Source organism: Durio zibethinus, chromosome 10, assembly GCF_047325235.1.
Source record: "Durio zibethinus cultivar Kanyao isolate XHJ-2024 chromosome 10, ASM4732523v1, whole genome shotgun sequence".
Taxonomy (NCBI): Eukaryota; Viridiplantae; Streptophyta; class Magnoliopsida; order Malvales; family Malvaceae; genus Durio; species Durio zibethinus.
This window is the reverse complement of record NC_143171.1, coordinates 8231558-8251609: the sequence shown is the minus strand read 5'-3', so window position 1 is coordinate 8251609 and position 20052 is coordinate 8231558. Positions and strand designations below refer to the sequence as shown.

The following is a 20052-nucleotide window of genomic DNA, read 5'->3' as shown; positions in this document are numbered from 1 at the left end:
CCAAAAATACCTTTAAAAATCAACTCCATATTTTTTTATATAGATTATTAAGGGTATTTTTCTGTGAGAAATACCTTTAATATTCTGTGCAAAATTTTTTAAAACAATTGGTGAAGACGTTTTTGCCAAGAAAACGCTTACAATAATCAATTACAAATAATATCTGTAAAAACCCAAAAGAGGCTAAAAGGAGAGATCGAACCTACAACCTTATGGTTTACATCTATACAAACCAAACATTTTAATATGATATTTATTGAAGGCGTATTTGAAGAAAAATGACTTCAATAAGCTTGTAGAATTTTTTGGTCCAATTATTAAAGTCGTTTCTTGTAGAAAATGCATTCAATAATCTCATATAATTTTTTATTAGGTGATTATTAAAGACGTTGTTTGCCAAAAACATGCCTTTAGTATTCACTGAAATTTTTAAGGCAGGATTATTCAAGGCATTTCAGTTAAGAAACGTCGTTGATATCAAATATTGGATAACGTTTATAAGTAACAGTGCTGCTATTTGAATATTTAGTGACGTTTTGATAATGAACGCCTTAAGTTTTATAAAAACATGAAAGTTAGTGACGTTTGTATGTGAATAACCGCTACAAAATTACCGCTAATACACCATTTTCTTGTAAGCAAAAGATAAAACCAGAACCACTATAATAAAGTAACCCGAGATAAATCTTTTTTAGACTAGTTATTTATACACCAGAGAGCTACATACGGAGGGTTGTGATCGTAGCTACTTGTATAGGATTAAGCTAAACGTATATGATTTTTTAAATGGGAACTATAATTATCGTAACTTTTCTCGTGATTGAAGATGGGGAATAAAATTTATGAATATGCATCAATCAAATGAAATCTTGTACGTGGCAGATGCAGTGAGAGACATTTGCAATTGATCAATACCAAAAGTTAGTCTTCAGCTTCTTAATCTAGTGATAAAAAAAACTTTAAAGAAGACATCAAAATTGAGATTCAACCCTAATCTTTCCCCTTCTTCACTTGTCGTGAGACTTTGTCCCATTTTAAAAAAAAAAAAAAAAACAAAAAATTAGTATTATAAAACCCTTTTTTCTTTTCAGCTCTAAATAAGAAGAAAAAGGCTTGCTCTCAATTACTTAAAAGGGAAAAATTAAGCTTTATTTGTGTGGGTGAACCACACATCCTGGAGTCCGTTGATTCACATTTTTGAATTGAGCAGCAGCACGGAAATCCAGTTCTCGTCCATGAATATTTTAGTAAGGAATAGCTTTATCATGGCTATATTAATTGTTGCCAGGATCGTACAAAAGTTTATTCTCGATCCTTTCCTTTTTTCTGAAAAGTTCTTACGCCAGAAAACATGAAATTTACCTGATCTAACAAAGGACAATGATTTGTCATTGGATGAAATGTTCAAGACTAGCAATTTTAACTAGTGAAAATTTAGCACTGAACCGAAAAGAGAAAAAAAAAGAAAAAGAAAAATTAGTTAAATTTTTGCCAGAAAAGCAAAAAGTTTTTCATATTGATTTCTTTGCCTACATTTTGCTGCAACCTAGTTTTAACACAATTATGTACACCAAATGGACAAACTATATAAACCCGATTTGTACATAGGATAAGCTTAGATTATTATCCAAGTACTTTTTTCTTATTTTTAGAACAATGATATATTTGACCTAGCAATTAATATTAATTTCTTATGCTTTCTTCATAGCTCCCTTTTTACTGATATATATCTGTCATCTATATGATCTCTCCATAGTCATCTTTTCAGTTTTGTTTTATGCAAAACTATGCTATCTTATATATATGAAAGATAAGCAAGCCAACCCAGTGGTCAGCAAACATCTCTTGATTATTGTCTTATAATTATACAGTAGCATTATTGCTTATTGCTGGAAATTAAAGCTTATGACTACTAGAAAAGTAGCCGATGGAAGACAGCTAATTAAGGGCTGTGGTCGCCAGGGAGCATCTCCTTGATCTTATCCATCAGTCCTTTCTTCTCGTGGGGTTGGTGATACGCAGGTCCTTGCCCTGGTGTTGTAGTTGATGTTGCCTGAGGTTGGTGCTTTTTGTGTCCACCTGGTAGCTTCTCCTTTATCTTCTCCTTCAGCCCTTCTTCTTCCTCCCCGTTCCTTCGTCTTCTGACTGCATTCCCATAAATATTGTTAATATTTCATGATTTAAATTAGTACTTATGAAAAAAGATCATCAGTTTATTAACTTACGGAGCTAGAGCTAGAGCTTCCAGGGCGGTGCAGTCCATGATGCTCTCGGTGATGATGTCCACGAACCCCCAAAATTCCACGGTCAGTCTCATGTTTGGGAATTGGTTTGCCATACTCGTCTGTCCGGCGAATTGGGTGGTCAGTTTGGGAAACTTCAGCAACAGAATGCTGATTCTGGAAGTGTGCCATTTTCAATGGTAATTATGAACTAAAACAAGAACAATGACTGCTAACTTGGAAGCAATAATGCTTTAGAAAACTGGTTTCTGACTTCTTTTATCAGTGGAAAACTGATACTGGCATCAAGGCTCTTATAGGTGATAAAATAAATCTTTATAGCATGTTTCCATGCACTCTGGCGCGCCACCGGGTGTTGATGCGATTGCCACGTTACTATTAGAAACTAAATGTCACAAAAATGAAAGGACAAGTGTTGGAGATGGCTTTCAATAAGATTGATCATTTAGATTCTAGATGTAGAAGCACTTGTTAGACAGCCGAGTGGACATTAATTAAGACACATTTTGAGAAGTTTCTGATGTGCTGGAGGAGAGGTGTAATAATTAATTCATATATAGCCAATTAAGATATACCTTATTCATCAGTTGTAATTAATTACATACGGAAATTGATTTCAGATCATTGCGTTCTCCCATTTTTTTTCTTCTCAAATGATTTTATATTTATCTAATGATCTCATTTACAGCTATAAGGTTTTCTTTTCTTTGATTTCTCTCCCCATAATCCATCTCCAATGGGACCAATTCACACACATGATCATGACCTTAGAAATAGTTGAGATAAAGAAAAGAGTTTTTTTTTTGTTATTAAAAAATTTGATATAAATAAGTTGTTCAATTTGTAGATCAAGATAAAATATCGGATCAATTAACATATATAATCATGATCTTAGAAATAGTTGAGATAAAGAAAAAGCGTTTTTTTTTTTTTACAAAAAATTCGATAAGTTATTCAATGTCACAGGTCAAGATAAAATGTATTGTATCTAATAATTTAAAATAAATAATTTTAAATTATACATTCGAAATAATTTCAACAAATGATTATAAATAATATTCAAATCCAATATTTTTTTATCGAAAAAGATAGAACATTAATTAATTAAGTTAATAATTAAAAAAAAGAGTTGAAATTGAAAAAATTGACGAATTATACATTGTCCTTGTAAAGATCAAGTCTGAAGAAAGTTGTTGATATTGATCGACATTGGAGGTAAGATTTTGGGGCTGCACATCAACGTTCAATTCAGTCAAGTGCTTTAATCCCATCTTTTATAGCGTGAATTAATATTGCTTGGGTAATTAGTGAACTGTTGGCTATGGTATGGCGAGTAGTTCATGTTGACCATGTTGATTGATCGGTCAGCAGTTGTCAAGTGATGGTGACATGGCGGGCAAGGCTTTGATTTTGGGACCAGAGTTATAACAAAAGTGAAAGCTGAGACTTAACAATATTATCATCTGGTTAGCTAGGTATCCAATTTTGTTATGTATTCTTTCAATATTTCTTGATAAGCAAATTTCTCAATTGAGATGCATATTGTGCACAATAAAAGCTCTATTGTGTTTTATAAATTTATTAACAAAAATTAAATTGTAAATAATGGGAGTATAGTTAGAATTTCATACAAAATCACTTATCATTATTCAGAACATGAGGCTTGAAAGAGGCATGAGAATGTAGTGCCTCTCTCTGCCAGTATCACACTCATTTCATGCAGCTCTGTTTTTGAGAGCAGATAAATTTATTGAAATAAATCTAATATCTTTCACTCGTTCTTTTTATTCATTGATATATTTCAATCACACAATTTGTGGAACTTTCTCATGCAGAGAATAAATCCCAAACTCATCTTTGAAATTTGTAAATGAACTATTATATTCATGTCATTATAATGAAATGAAGAGAAATAGTATCAATAGGTTATGTACAGCACCATTGTCATGAGTTTTGACACCATTCTATTGTTGACTGTATTCACCATCAAATTCCCAACGCACCCAAAATACAAAAGAAATGCCAGCTGTATTCACCATCAAATTCCCAGTGATTTGCACCCAAAAGACAAAAGGAAATTATAGAAGTACCTTCCGAACGTCAAGTCAATAATGGTGAAAACGGAGCAGATGAAAAGTGAAAGCAAGTGTTTAAATTCCAACTAGCCATCCGAAACGGCCTCACCAATATCTTCCAGACAGCTGCACTCATGACCCCATTTTGATTAAACAATATCCTAGCTTCTTCCCTTTCCTTACTTTTTCTCCAGATTCATTGCACTCAAGTCAAGCCAATATTTTCCGCCTTGTTTCTTGCTACAGTAGCTAGGCTTCTTCCTACTGCTACTGTAAACCCCAACTACGCTCAAGTCTGCTTGTGTCAAAAAAGCTTAGACGAAAAATGGCTTCCCTGTTGAAAGAGCAACCTTCCATGTCAACTCTTCTTGCTGCCTATGCTTCCCTCTCAGCCATGGCCTTGCTAATCCGTACGATTTTGAGTGAAATGATCCCAAAACCGGTGCAAAAGTATATCAAGTCAAAACTCTCTGACCTGATATCCAATTACTTGTCCTCTAACTTCACCTTCATCATTTAGGAACGCTGGCAAGCTGTTTATAATGAAACATTTCGGGCTATTGAGGTCTACCTGCCTACCAGGATCGGCCCTTCAACTGATAAACTTCTTCTTGGCTCCAACGACCACAATAACCCAACAGCGCCACCAAAACGAAACATCCCTTCTGATTGCAAGATCATCGATGAATTTGAGGGCATCACCTTGGAGTGGACTCTGCATGTACGAGAATCGGATAAGTACTATATCCCGGATAAAAAATGCTATCACTTGACCTGCAAGAAAAGAGTTAGAGAAATGGTTGAACAGAGGTATTTTCCCCATATAGTAAAGATGGCTCAAACAATCTTGAGCAAGCGAGAAAAGCTCAACATCTACACCTACAACCAAGATCGTTGCAGGTGGGAATCCGCAGTTTTCAAGCACCCGGCGAGATTTGAGACTTTGGCTATGGAGCCAGAGCTTAAGCAATTCATAATGGAAGATCTTGACTCATTTGCAGCACGCAAGGATTTCTTTAAAAACGTTGGCAGGGCTTGGAAACGTGGGTACCTTTTGTTTGGTCCTCCAGGAACAGGAAAATCATCACTGGTTGCGGCAATTGCAAATTATATGAGCTACAATGTATATGATCTCCAGTTCCAAAGTGTTCGAAATGACGCTGATCTCAGGCGTATACTCATATCCACCACAAACCGGTCTATTCTGCTCATTGAGGATATAGATTGCAGCACAAAAATTTCACAAGATCATGCCAAGGTTAAAGATGACCGAGAGAAGGAAGGTGAAGATGGGAAACTCGGTCGTACTTCCCCTGTTGACTCTGGGGTAACTCATTAGACCTTTAAGGCTATAACATTACAAAATTATCCTCATTAATTTAGATAACAATTAATTAATTATGTACTTTTTGTAGGCAACACTGTCAGGCCTATTAAATTTCATTGATGGTCTGTGGTCGAGCTGTGGGAATGAAAGAATCATCATCTTCACAACAAATCACAAAGAGAAGTTAGACCCAGCTTTGTTGCGTCCAGGGCGCATCGATGTGCACATTCCCATGGGCTATTGTACTCCTGCAGGATTCAGAAAACTTGCAACTACTTATCTTGGAATTAAAGATGACAGACTTTTTGGCTCCATTGATGATCTGATTAAGAGTATTGAAGTTACTCCAGCTGAAGTGGCACAACAACTGATGATCAGAAGTGATGACCCTAAAGCTGCACTCCAATGTTTCACTGAATTCCTTAACATGAAAAAGGTTAAGGTTGGGGAAGATGTCATTCAAAAAGAGGAACCAAAGGATGAAAATGAAAAGGATGATGGAAAACAAAGCAGAAAGCATGATGAAAGTGAATCTGGTTCAATATATCTTACTTAGGTATATTATGTATTTTCAAACAACTGGTACTGTAGTCTATTTTTCACCGATCAAATGATGCCCATCCATGGAGGGTGGGGTTTACTTTTCCGAAGGATAGAGTTTCACATGAAAAAGTTTGGGTGTTTTCGTGAATCTTGTCTCTGATAGCATTAGGCTTATCCAAATGAATGGTTTTTACTTGCTTTTGATAAGATGCACAAGGTAAAAATGTCTTGTCCCATACTCCCAACCATGTTGTTTCCTATGAGCAAAAAGTATTGAGTTATTTTGTTGCAAATATGCCGTACAGATTCCTACGACAGTTCCTTAAAAAATAATAATAAAAAAAAGGCGAACATTGAAAATGTCTATGGGCCAGATTTGGGCTAAATTTCTTTTCTATTAACAAATAACGATTTTCCTATTATATGTAATAAAAATCTTATAAATAGATATAAAAAATAATTATTGAAACAGTTGATTCAAGCTTGACCATTGAAATCTTAAAGCAAGAGGCATGAAATTTTCATCAAATCTTTTTTATTTGCCTAAACCTAATTTAATATGCAAGTAGGAGATATCCAAGTCTGACTCAAATGTTGTGGTCATGTGTTTACATGTAATTCTGTCTTTTTTATCATTGCCGTACGAATGAGCAAATCCATATACATCGATCTGACATGTTATCAACTGATACGCTAATACAAGTACTGACGATCAAATTTTTAGTACTTTTGATTCTTTCTTTTATTTTCCAGCGGACTCTTCGTGGTAAAAAAAAAAAAAAGCTTTTGAACCAGTGAACTCATCGAGATAACGTCCACTTTACCGTCAGCCACAGCATTCCAGGCCCCAGCCTCAAAAGTGCTTTTGTCTTTGTTCGTGGGTCGGCTGTGGGCTGTGATCCTTGGTTCCGCAAATATAATGTCGTAACTCATAAGCTGCTTCATGCTTGCGCTCCAAGCTGGCACGAAAGCGTCCGAACAATTCTGTTTTCTAAAGTCTAAATAAAACAATACAAGGCGTGGGGAAGAAGCATACTGATTCCCCAATTCTTGTTTCGAAAAAGCAGAGAAAATATTCCCTGCTTTTGTGATTCAAAAAGTAGCAAACAAAAGCAACCGACATGGTGGATCCCTTTCAAATAAATCATGAACCAATTTTTATATGGTTTGTCTTAGCAGTAATAGTATAAACAAACCTTGAAATCAACCTCCCACCTTAAGCAAGTATATCTCATTAGGACACTACCTAGTTCGTGAATTACAAATTTTACCTAATTTTTATAGATCAAAGCGCAATGTTGTCATTTTTTTTCCGTTTGTATATCCTAAGAAAAAAGAACATCTTCATGCGCAAAGATGCTTTGTATATATCCTATGAATTAGCGCATGCATATGGCCACTGACACAATGTCCAAAGGCACTTTAATTTCTTCATAGTATGTCTGGCCCAACTTCAGCCAAGCATTTCACACTGTATTTTTTCCAGGCTCTTTCCTTCCTGATGTGATAACTCATGGATTTCATTGCTACTGCTTCGATACGGGCCCCTGCACATTTCATTTATTTTTTTGTCTTATAAGGAATAGGTTTAGAGAAATTTGGTTTGTAAAATCGTAAATTTAAAAATATATATATATAAATATATGATTTTAAAAAAAATATGATATTCAAATTTTTTTTTTATTTTTAAAGTATTTCGTGTTTAAATTTATTCATTTGTTAGAAAAAATTTACATATATTAAATATTAAATAGTTATTAAAATCTTTTTAGCATAAATGATACTAATTTAAATAACGTCATTCAATTAATTAAATAGGGTTATTCAATATGTTTTTTAACTAAAAATATCTTAAATAATTATTTTTATTTTTTTTAAATTATTCAATGTGTTTTTTGTCAAAAAAAATATCTTGAATAATTTCTTACAAAAATTTGAATAGAGTTTGAATAAGGTTATTTAAAGCATTGCTAACAAAAAATACCTTAAATAATCTCTTTCAATTTTTATAAAAAGATTATTTAAGATATTTGTTGCCTTTGTTTTATAAGGAATACCTTTCAAGGCATTTAGTTCATGAAATTATAAATTTAAGGGAAAGTATGAATGTGTGATTTCTAGAAAAATGTGATACTCAGGAGTTTTTTTTTCATTTTTAACGTATCTTGTATTTATATTCACTTGTTTAATCGGGAGGATTCACATATATTAAATTCTTAATAATTACTATAATATCATTAGCATATATGATGGTAATTTAAATAATTTAATGTGTTTTATGGTCAAAAATACCTTAAATAATTTTTTTTTGGATTATTTAATGCGTTTTCAATGCTTTTTTTACTAGAAAACGTATTGAATAATCTCTTACAAAAAATTGAATGGAATTATTCAAGGCGTTGCTGGCCAAAAACACTTTAAATAATTTCTTTTAATTTTTATGAGGGGATTATTTAATATGTTTTTAGTAATAAAGAATATTCAAAGTGTTTTTAGATGACAAACGCATTAAATAATCTCTTGAAAAATCCTATGGTTGTTAACCATAAGATCGTAAGTTCAATCCTTCATTCTAGCATTTTTTGGATTTTTTAAGAGATTATTTAAGGTATTTTTAGATAGCAAATGCTTTAAATAATCCTTGAAAAATCTTATGACCCTTAACCATAAGGTCGTAGGTTTGATTATTCCCTCTAGTGTTTTTTGAGTTTTTTAATGGATTATTTAAGATATTTTTTGTCAAAAAACACTTTAAATAAAGAATTATTTAAGGCGTTTTCAGACAATAAACGCTTTAAATAATCATTTGAAAAATCCTATAATTATTAATCATAAGGTCGCAGATTTAATTTTTCTGTCTAATGTTTTTTGGCTTTTTCAAGAGATTATTTAAAACGTTTACTCCAATGTTTTTATAATTTATCTTGTAAATGTTATAAATAATGAAAAAAAAATTATTTAAGACATTTTTTGTCGAAAAATACTTTAAATAAACTCCTTCAAAATTAAAAGGTATTATTTAAGGTTTTTTTTTTTTTTATCAAAAAACACCTTAAATAAGCTCTTTTCAAAATTGAGAAGGTATTATTTAAAGCTTTGAATAATCCTTTCTAATTTTTTGGAAAAGATTATTCAAGGTATTTTTTTTATCAAAAATACTTTCAATAATTTTTTTAAAAAATTTAAATTGGATTAGTTAAGACGTTTCTGACAAAAAAGCCTTGAATAATCTTTTTAATTTTTATGAAAAGATTATTCAAATCATTTATGATGAAAAAATACTTTTAATAATTTCTTCCAATTTTATGACAAGATTATTGAAGACATTTTTATCTAAAAAATATTTTGAATAATTTTTTATAAAAAAATTAAATGAATTATTGAAAACATTTTTGATCAAAAATATTTTAAATAATCTCCTTCAATTTTTTTGAGTAAATTATTTTAAAAATTTTGGGTATCAATTTTTCTCAAAATTATATTATCTTGAATCAAATATTAAAATTAAATACTCAGTAATAAAATTCTAAGGAAAAATATTTGGACTCCTTCGAACCAAACGCTGGTTCTTTCTTGCGTGTTCTTTAGCCTTCAGCTTGCCACCTACTCCAAGTGTTTTTCCTTCTCCCTTTTGCGTTCAACCTTCTCTGTTGCTCTCTGTTTAACAAGCAAAACACAGGACAGAAATGGCTACCCTGTTGAAAGAGCTACCGTCTTTGTCCCCTCTTCTCTCCGCTTATGCCTCTATCTCAGCCATGGTCATGTTGATCCGTACAATCTTAAATGAAATGATCCCAGAACGGATGAGAAACTACATCGCCTCAAAAATTTCCCAGTTCACATCCCCTTATTTCTCTTCAGAGTTCACCTTCGTTATCGAAGAACGTTGGCAAGCTGCTGACAACCAAGTATTTCGGGCTGCTGAGGTCTACTTGCCCACCAGAATTGGACCCTTCAGCGATAGCCTACTCATTGGTTCGAATGACTCCAGTGACCCCAAAGCTCCACCCAAACGAAGCATCCCTGTACATTGCACGATCTTGGATGATTTTGAGGGCATACGCTTGAAGTGGACTCTTCAATTGAAACAAAAAGGTACTACGTCCCTAATAAGAGATACTTCAGCTTGACCTGCAAGAAAAGTGCTAGAGAAGCAGTTGAGCAAAGGTACTTCCCTTACATTAGCAAAACCGCACAAGCAATTCTGAACAAGCGTGGGAGCCTCAGCATTTACACATATGACCAAAAATATTCCATGTGGGAATCTGCAGTTTTCAAGCACCCTGCAACATTTGAGACTCTGGCGATGGAGCCAAAGCTTAAGCAATTCATACTGGATGATCTTGACTCATTTGTGGAACGCAAGGAATTTTTCGAAAATGTTGGCAGGGCTTGGAAACGTGGGTACCTTTTGTTTGGTCCACCAGGAACAGGAAAATCATCACTTGTTGCGGCAATTGCAAATTACATGAGGTATAATATATATGACCTTCAGTTTCAAAGCGTTCAAAACGATGCTGATCTCAGACGTATACTCACATCCACCACAAACCGGACCATTCTGCTCATTGAAGACATAGATTGTAGCACAAATGTATCACGTGATAGAGCCAAGGTAAAAGAAAGACATGAGGAAGAAGATGAAGATGAATCCCATCGTCCTTCTATCGATCCTGGGGTAATTCATTTGTTTCACTGTCTTAAATTTTGATTTTTTACTGTTATTTTCCTTGTCCTGGCTTACATATCTTGGTTTTGTAGGTAACACTGTCAGGGTTGCTCAATTTCATTGATGGATTGTGGTCGAGCTGTGGAAACGAAAGAATCATAATCTTTACCACAAATCACAAAGATAAGTTAGATCCGGCTCTGTTACGGCCAGGGCGTATGGATGTGCATATTTACATGGGATATTGTACTCCAGGAGGATTCAGAAACTTGCAACTACATATCTTGGAATCAAAGATGACAAACTGTTTGGCTGCATTGATGATCTGATTAAAAGTATTGAAGCTACTCCAGCTGAAGTGGCACAACAACTTATGGTCAGTGATGAGCCTAAAGCTGCACTCAGTGGTCTCATCGAATTTCTCAACAGCAAGAAGAAGAAAATAGAGAAAGGTGTAGTTGAAACAGAGGAAAAGGATATTAGAAGAAAGGAAGAAGAGAAAAGGATAGTCGAAAGACAAAAATCAAAGCTTGATGAGTCAGAAACAAGATGCATATATTTGACTTAGCTTAGCTAGTGGAACTTAACTGCTAATAAATCTTGGGTGGAAAGTTTATGTTGTAAATTTTTTTTTTTGGGTTGGAAGGCAAAGATATGTATGAAACTTTTTTTTTTTTGAAGTTTATAAGTTTTTTTTTTATTAAAAATGATTTAATTTAAATTAATATTGAAAATAAAAATAATGGATTGATAAAATTTAATGAGAAAATCAATCATATGTATAAAAATTATTAAAAAATTATTTATAATTATAATTTAATAAATTCATATTTATCTGTAAACATTTTACCAAAATTATTATTAAAAACATTTATTTAAAAATTTTATTTTTTTCAAAATTTACACAATTAATCTATATAACAAAAATTTTCAATTTATCAATTTTATTTTTTATTTTAACTTTTATTTAATTATTTTTTATAAAAACTTTATAAACTTCACTTAAAAAACTTTACCTAAGTTTTTCTCTTATATAAAAAAAGTTGGAAAAAAAAAGAAAGAAAATGAAAAGTTTGCTTCTTGGTCCAATTACCTATTCATCAATGATATACATCGTAATTAATACTTATCAAGAGAATTTCACTTAGGTTTTTTTTCATTTAATTTTCTTGGTAAACATATAGTTTCTCCCACCAAATTTGATCTATGTAACTATTTTTAAGAATTCACAACGTACAATTTGTTTTCATACCCTTTGTGATGGTATATTTATAAAATATATCATCTATATATAAAAGTATGAATTTGAAAAATGTTAATAGTAATCAATCTAAATACTCCTATAAAATTTTAAATTAATAAATTTATCTTTAAATATATAATTTTTATTAATTTATTTAAATTTAATTTAAGTCAACTAGAATTAAAAATAGTTTATGAGAAATTAAACTACTTAAAATTTTAAAATGATAATTCTAAAAGTGTTAAAAAAGATTGATTAAAATATTTTATTTAATTTTTTTATAAATTTTAATTTAAATGAATTTTTATTATTAGATTTTTTTTATAATTAGATTAAAAAATACTAAAAGTGATCGATTAAACCCTTAATAAAATTTTAAATTCAAAATATTAAAAGTGATTGATTAAAATATCATTAGTAATTTTTTATAAATTTTAATTTAAATGACTTTATTTTTATTATTAAGCTTTTTTTTTATAAGTAGAATAAATTTTCACGTTGAATGAAAATACAAATAAAACAACAATATTAAAGCTTAACGTGCATAGGAATAAAACAATTAAAGTTTGTTTCTTTAGCTGTTGTACAAATAATTTTATATGCAATTTATGTTAATAAATAAATTTATTAAAAATAATCATAATTAAGTCATTTAAGTATATTTATTTTTTTCTATTTTTTGCTTTTCACTTTTTTGTTTTAATATATTAACTATATATGTATGATAATAATTTTATTATTTATATATTTTATGAGTTGATCATTTCATCATTGATAACATAATTAAGTCTTTTTAGTCCCTTAAAATAATTCTTTAATATATCATTCTTAAACTTTTGTATAGCCTTTATAATTAATTTTTCTTTTATATTTTTTTAGAATTTTATAATTATTATTCCCATGAAAAAAAAACTAATATCAAATTAAATGCAAATTAATTGCATCTCCTTTGCAAACAATTAGCATTAAGTGATTTATTGAACTTTAATTGGACTCTCTACATGTAGAATTAAATAATTTAAAAGATGGTGGAGCTAACAATAATTTAGGATTAAGTCACATAAAATTGTTATAAGAACTATTCATCTTGATTAAAATAATAATTAATTTAATTTTTCTCTCAACTTTTATCTTAATATGCTTATACATAATTAATTTATATCTCAAGATTATATAATCTTTTTCAATTATATTAAATTGTTTACTTTTCTTGATTATCTAAGTAGTTGAATGACTTAACGTGAATTATTTTAAATAAAAAATTATCAAATAAGGTAAAATTAATTATTTTTGGTAAATTTTTTAAAGTGTAACAAAATTTATTGGAACTATCTTTTAAATATGTTTATGTCAGAGTTACATTTATTCATAAAAATTTATATTACTAATACTGAAAATGAAAACATTATAAATTGTATAGGTATTATATAACAAATTTGTTATTTTTAGAATTGAAATTATGAATCAAGGTTAGGAATTTATTTTACTTTATTTTTTAAAATCATTTATTTGAATATCTTTATATAATAAAATTTTATGTATAATAAAATTTTTTAAATAATAAAAAAATTAAGTTTTTAATTGATAGAACATATTAAAAAAATGAGATGAAAGATTGATTGGTTATGTATAACTCTATTTTTTTCATATAATAAAATAGGTTAAGGATATATGATGTTCAATGAAAAATATATGAATGTATTGCCAATTATACTTTCATAGTATGAGGCTTAGAGTGTTATAATATGTAAGAGTCCTAGAACCAATCCATTAGACGTAAAACATAAAGTCACCACCAATTTTTTTTAAACTAAGTTTGATTGGCCAAATTTATCCCTTTTAAAGATATCCTAAGCTCAACTAAAGGTCCCTAAAAAGAATAGATATTGGTCTTATAAATAAAACTAAGTTCAAGAGTTTAGTTATATGTAGGAAATGTTATAGCACCCCCTACAACGCCCACAAATTGGTACTAATTAATCTTGAAAAATCTTTCTAGTCTTAATTAACATGGCCTTAATTCTTAATTCATTTTTATTAATTTATTATTTTTGTTAATTTAAGTATCTTAATATTGGACATATTTTTAGGTTTTTTCCAATATTTTGGTCAATCTGTTAAAAATATTTTTTATCTCAAGAGTATTCAAGTAACACACTTGTTTCTTGAAAGAGATTCTACCATCGAATTTATTAAATATTTTATGAAAAAATACATAATGAAATATAAGATTCAATACAATACTCATTTAAATAAAATACAATAATCATGTAATCACAATTTAATCAATAATTAATCATGCAAATAAAATCATCATAATTTGTTCTAAATTTTAATTTTATCAAATTAAAAATAAATAAAAATTTTTGCATTGATATCAAATTTTAAATCTTCCAATGCTTTAATCAAATTTTAAAAAAGTTCTCTCACCTAAACATTTCTAAGAAAATTACACACCTAAAATCCCTTAGAATTTCATCATTGGACAAATTTTTATTTACTTCTAAATTATTATTATTACAGAATAATCAATATAAATAAATGAATGAATTAAAGTGTAGGAAGAAATAAGAAGAAAAAAAAAGGTTAATAAATAGGTTAGAAAAGGGACAAGCAAATTAAGTGAAAAAAAAGTTTAGAAGAAAACGAGTCGAGTTACTTAGTGGGCAACTACGTGGGTTGCATAGACTTAGTCGATGATCTTGGTCTCCAAAACACTGCCGTTTGAGAAATCAACTTATTCTTTTATTGTCTGCGTCTCTTATACAAGTCTTAAACCTCTTCTTTCTCTTTACACGTTTTAATGCCAATCAAAACCCAAAAATGGGTGACCGTTGCCTTTTCCCGCCATTAGTCGACGCCAAATACCACCTCCAAACTCATCTCCTCTCCTTTCCTTTTCTTCCTTGCCCGGAATCCAACAAAATCCCAATATGATTGGTCTCCAAATTCACCATTAAATTGCTCAAGAAATACCCAAACAACTGTTCAAAGACTTCCCCCTTTTTCTAATCAAGCACATTTTGGGGTTGAAAACCAAAAGAAATCCTAAGAATATGACAAATCCAAAACCCAGCTTCCCCTTGTTTGCTTGTCTGGTGATGTTGTGTGTTGGCTAAAAATTTGGGCTTGAATACCATTTTTTTTTTTTTGCTTAGAATATCTTTTGATTGATTTTTATCTTGCTTGTGTGGCTAACTACCGGAAATGGGTGTTCTCGGGTCTGGGTAATTGCCGATTTTGGGTTTTTTGAGTTTGGGTTCTTGTCGTTGAAGGGTCTATTATGGTGCTTCTTTTGGGTTGATTTCTAAAAATTATGGGGTTGGCTTTCTGCTTGTCCTTGGAATGTGTTTGATTTTCTATGTTAGGACTTTGTTGGCCATTTCTGCTAAATTCTGGTCACTGCTGGGAATTGTTGTTTTTATTGAGTTCTAGTTCTGGCTTGTGTTTGCTTTGGTGTGGAATTTGGGTTCCTAGTAATTCGGTTTTTAAGAGGAATATGGGCAGAGGTGAATGGTGGTGTGATTTTGATTTCAGGAACCCTGTGCTGTCGATCGAGTCTGGTTGTGGTCTTGCTTGGAATTGCTTCTGTATTGTTTACCCGAAAATTTCCCTCGCCTGAGAAACTTCTTCGAGCAATTGCTTTTCTCTCTCTCTCTCTCTCTTTTTTTATTTTTTTAATTTTTATCTCAGCCCTGTGGTGTTTTTATAGAGATTTTGTTTCAAATTATGAGAACTCTAGATTGAAAAGAGTTTGAATTTAATTTTAATTCAAGTTCAGACTTTAATTCTAATCAAAAGCCTTTTAATCCGAAAAAATCCAATCCCAGATAAATTCTATCTTCTTCAAACTTTTTTTTATATTTTATTTTTGATGTTTTTTTTTTTTTTTTGAAAATGAAGAAAACAAACTAATAAAATAGATAAATAAATAAATTAAAACACTTATTTGGGTTTAAAATCCAAACTTAAAATCAAGTTTAATTAAACGAGTCCAAAGTCTTAATTAATCAATAAAGAAAATTTAGGACTCGAAAATAAAAAAGTTTCAAAACCTCAAATAAAGTGGAGTGTTTATAACTGTTCATCTTTGTGCATTTTTTGTGTAATAGGATTTGCAAAGATACAAACAACCATCATATCTGAATTTGACATGAAAAAAATTTAGAAATTCACATATACAATAAATATTTGCAATTTGCAACTAAAATTAAAAAGTTTGCGAGTGAAACTTCAAAATTTTGCAGTTTGAAATTCAATCATTCTTAACTTGAAACTCAAAGGCTTGTAGTTAAATTCAAAGATCTTTAATTTAAATTTAAAGACTTGCAAAATATTAAAGGTTCTCTCAAAAGTTCAAATATTCACAAATAAATTCAAAGTTTTACAAGAAAATCAAGGGAAAAGATTCAAATGTTCATAAAAAATTTTAAGATTCACAAAAGATTCAAAGATTTGCAAAAGATTTCAAAGATTCACAAAAGATTCAAAGATTCACAAAAGATTTCAAAGATTCACATTTAAAAATTTTTAGAGATTTACACCTAAAATTTTAAAGATCTTCATTTAAATATTTTAGAGATTCACATCCAAAATTCAAAGATTCGTAATTGAAGCTTTTAGGGATTCACATCCAAAACTTCTAGGTTTACATGCAAATATTAAAAAATTTATACATTTGAAAAATTTAAAGATTCACATGTAACATTCAAATTTCAAATTCAAAAAATGTAGAGATTCTCATCAAAGATTCGCATTTAAAAGGTTTTGTTAATAGTTTTAAAATCTCATCCTAATGAAACCTCAAAGACTCAACAACTTTGAAAAATATAAAAGGTTCCTCTCATCAGAGGCTTAATAACTTTTAAAAAATATAGAGAGGTCATCTTATCAAAGGCTCAACGACTTTTAAATATATAAAAAAAATTTGTCTCATCAAAGGCATAATGACTTTTAAAAATATAAAAAGCTCATTTCATAAAAGATTTAACAACTTTGAAAAATTTTAAAAGCTCTTCTTATTAGAGGTTCAACAACTTTAGAAAATATAAAAGGGATTCTTATTTGAAAGAGATCAGGGATTCATTCAAATATTCAAATCGAAAATTCATAATTCTCACCAAAAAATCCTCGAGATTTGCATAAGTTTTTTAGATTCATATCAAGGATATAAAGATTCGTATTTAAAAATCTTAGAGATTCATATCCAAGATTCAAAGATTCTCTCTTAAAAAGTTCAAATCTAAAATTCAATAGATTAAGGATTTGCATCAGAGATTCACATCTTATGATGAAAAACTTCTCTAAACAGAGACTATGAAACTTTAAAAATTGGAAGAAATTCTTAACTAAGGTTTATCAACTCTTCTTGAAATCATTTTCTTCATCCAAAGGTTTTAATCTTTATATGTGCAAAGTTTTCCTCATATGAGGATCAAAATCTCATCAACATGTTTTATTTTTGCAAAATATTTCCTCAATCGATGATCATTATCTTGTTTTTTCAAAAAATTTTCCCAATAGGAATCAAAATCTTATATTCGAAAATCATCTTATACTAAAGATTAAAATCAAATAAAAATAGTCCACATTCTCATTAATCATCATTTCAAGATCTAAGATCATAACAAATTATATGACTGCAATGTTATGAATGCCATAAAACTCCAAATTTAACCTCAAAATTCAAACTTTAGTTTTTATGAGATTATGCTCGGAGGTCTTATAGATTATGTCTAGAGGTCTTGAAAATTATGCATGCAGGTCTGACAAATCATGCTAGAGGTTTTGAAGATTGGGCTTAGATGTCTTACAAATCATGCCCAGAGGTCTTGAAAATTATACTCAGAGATCTTATAAATCATTTTTTAAATTTAAAAAAGTTCCTTTCTAACAAAGGTTTAGAAACTTTAAAAATAACTTTTTTTGAAATAAAAACATCATTTTGGAAAATGTTTCACCTCATAATCAAAGCTAAACACTTTTACAAATCTCATTTTGAATTTTTTCTTAACCTAAAACTTATCACTTTTGTCAAGAAAACTTTTCTTCAATTGAAAATTGAAATCTCATATTTGAAAAATTCTCCTCAATTGATGGTCAGAATCTCATACTTCCAAATTCTCAACCTTTTAAAATCAAAATCTAAAGTCAAAACTAAATATGTAATAAATGATATGAATGTTATGCATGTAATGCAAACCAAAGCCAATGTCATGTTCTTTTAATTATGGTAAAGAGGTCATCAAGCTTTTCTCCAATTTCTTTCACCAAACTTTAGAATTGACTAACAATTTCTCTCAACTAGTTTTCATTAACAACCTTTCACCACTTTCTTTTTACTCGAAGCATTCCATTTTTTAAAACCACCTCTCTTTTTCATGGATCTTTTTAAAACCTTTTACTTTGACCATTGTCCTTGTTCCAAAAAGTCAATTTTATCATAATGATCTAAAAATTACCTATCTTTTATCCACACTGATTCATGTCAATTCAAATTCATGATTGCCTTATATAACTATTTCATGATTTAAAAAAATGCATATTCTTTTGAAAACATGTGATTGAATCTCTTAGAAATTGGTGATTACTGCATAGAATGATGAAAGTAAATCATAACTTGGTTTATTCAAGGGAATGAAATGGTTCGACACACCAAGGTCTTAAAAGAGATTTTACCACTTGACAAGAAAAAGCAAATCATTATTTCTTCATTTAGGCTTACCAATGAAAAATTATCTTTTAAAGCACAATCCATTTTTGCATTCTCTTAATTTCTTGATATGTGGTATTTTAACAAATGTCAAGACTAGCTATGATAGGCTCAAAATTTTTGAAAAAGAAAAAAAAGCTTTAATTTCAAAACAAATCTTCAGACTGAAGCTCATCTTTTAGAATTTCTCAGAGGTTTTCATTGTTCATTGATTCTTTCAAAATCACTTCCTCTAATGTCATTACTTGAGTTACTTTCAATCTTACTTTAGACTACCCTTTTGGGTTTTCACCCTACAGTTTTATTCAATCTTTTTTTTTTCTTATTTTTTTTTACTATTTCATCATGCATTTGAAAACTCAAAATTCATCCAAAATCAAAAAAAGATGTTGATTTTTCACAGAAAAGCTCTTCATTTTGGATATTCACACTTGATCAAAATGGACTTTTCAAATAACGTAACATAAACCAAGGTTTGAGGTTCTGAAAGAAAGGATAAATAAGCCTAAAAATGTGTTTAAGGGTAATTAAACCAAGAATCATTTTTTCTTAATGACATTTTCCTTTTCACATTTTTCATATTTCTTTTTTCTTTTTTTTTCTTTTTTTTTCCATTTTTTTCTTTCATATTTTCACTTATTGATAATTTGAGTCCAAAATTTTAGAACTTGCCTTTTAACTATAGGCATTTTTTCTTATCCTTAGCTTTGGATCTAATGTTTTTTCAAAGAGATCCATATTCATGCTTGCCCCCAATATGGAGGATGATCTTTGGTTAGGGTTTATTCAAAAAGAATTCAATACGCTCGATAGGGGTAGTAAATGGATTTTTTTGTGTGAAAGGAATATAAAAGATAACCATTTATCATATCAAATGCGAATACCTCTATTGAAAAGCAATTCTCAAGAGAAGATTTTTTTCTTTGATTTTGGAATCATTTAAATATCTCATATGCATGATGTTAAAATGAATTCTATTTTTTTTTACTTTTTTTTTTTTTACAATTCAAGCTCAATGTATATCATCTTACTACATCAAATGAAGTCCTAATATAACTATTTTCACAACTCACACTAAAAGATAATATCAATGCCATTAAAAGAAAAATATACTGAAAAAATTGAATAATTTGACTTTTAGGTAAAATTGCCTTAAATGTAGGCAAAGGAAAATTTAGGACAATGAAAGAAAAAGAAAATGAATGTTGCAAATCAAGATGTGAAACAAGGATATTTAGGG

General features: G+C 29.7%; 1 long non-coding RNA gene and 3 pseudogenes across 4 annotated transcripts; 2 read left to right on the top strand and 2 right to left on the bottom strand.

Annotated features, from left to right (window-relative positions):
- Nucleotides 1-1054: 1054 nt before the first annotated feature.
- LOC111293277 (late embryogenesis abundant protein D-11-like) lies at nt 1055-2742 on the bottom strand (annotated as a pseudogene). The gene is made up of 2 exons (XR_016345962.1): nt 2226-2742; nt 1055-2145 (listed from the first exon to the last, which is right to left on the bottom strand). The product of XR_016345962.1 is annotated as a late embryogenesis abundant protein D-11-like (transcript).
- Nucleotides 2743-4099: 1357 nt separating this feature from the next.
- LOC149516402 (uncharacterized) lies at nt 4100-5506 on the bottom strand. Its single transcript, XR_016345714.1, has 2 exons — nt 5370-5506; nt 4100-5033 (listed from the first exon to the last, which is right to left on the bottom strand). It is a non-coding gene; the product is annotated as an uncharacterized LOC149516402 (long non-coding RNA).
- Nucleotides 4644-6317, top strand: LOC111292301 (AAA-ATPase At1g43910-like; annotated as a pseudogene). The gene is made up of 2 exons (XR_016345713.1): nt 4644-5645; nt 5734-6317. The product of XR_016345713.1 is annotated as an AAA-ATPase At1g43910-like (transcript).
- Nucleotides 6318-9734: 3417 nt separating this feature from the next.
- Nucleotides 9735-11640, top strand: LOC111292698 (AAA-ATPase At1g43910-like; annotated as a pseudogene). Its single transcript, XR_016345961.1, has 2 exons — nt 9735-10866; nt 10950-11640. The product of XR_016345961.1 is annotated as an AAA-ATPase At1g43910-like (transcript).
- The last annotated feature ends 8412 nt before the right edge of the window (nt 11641-20052 follow it).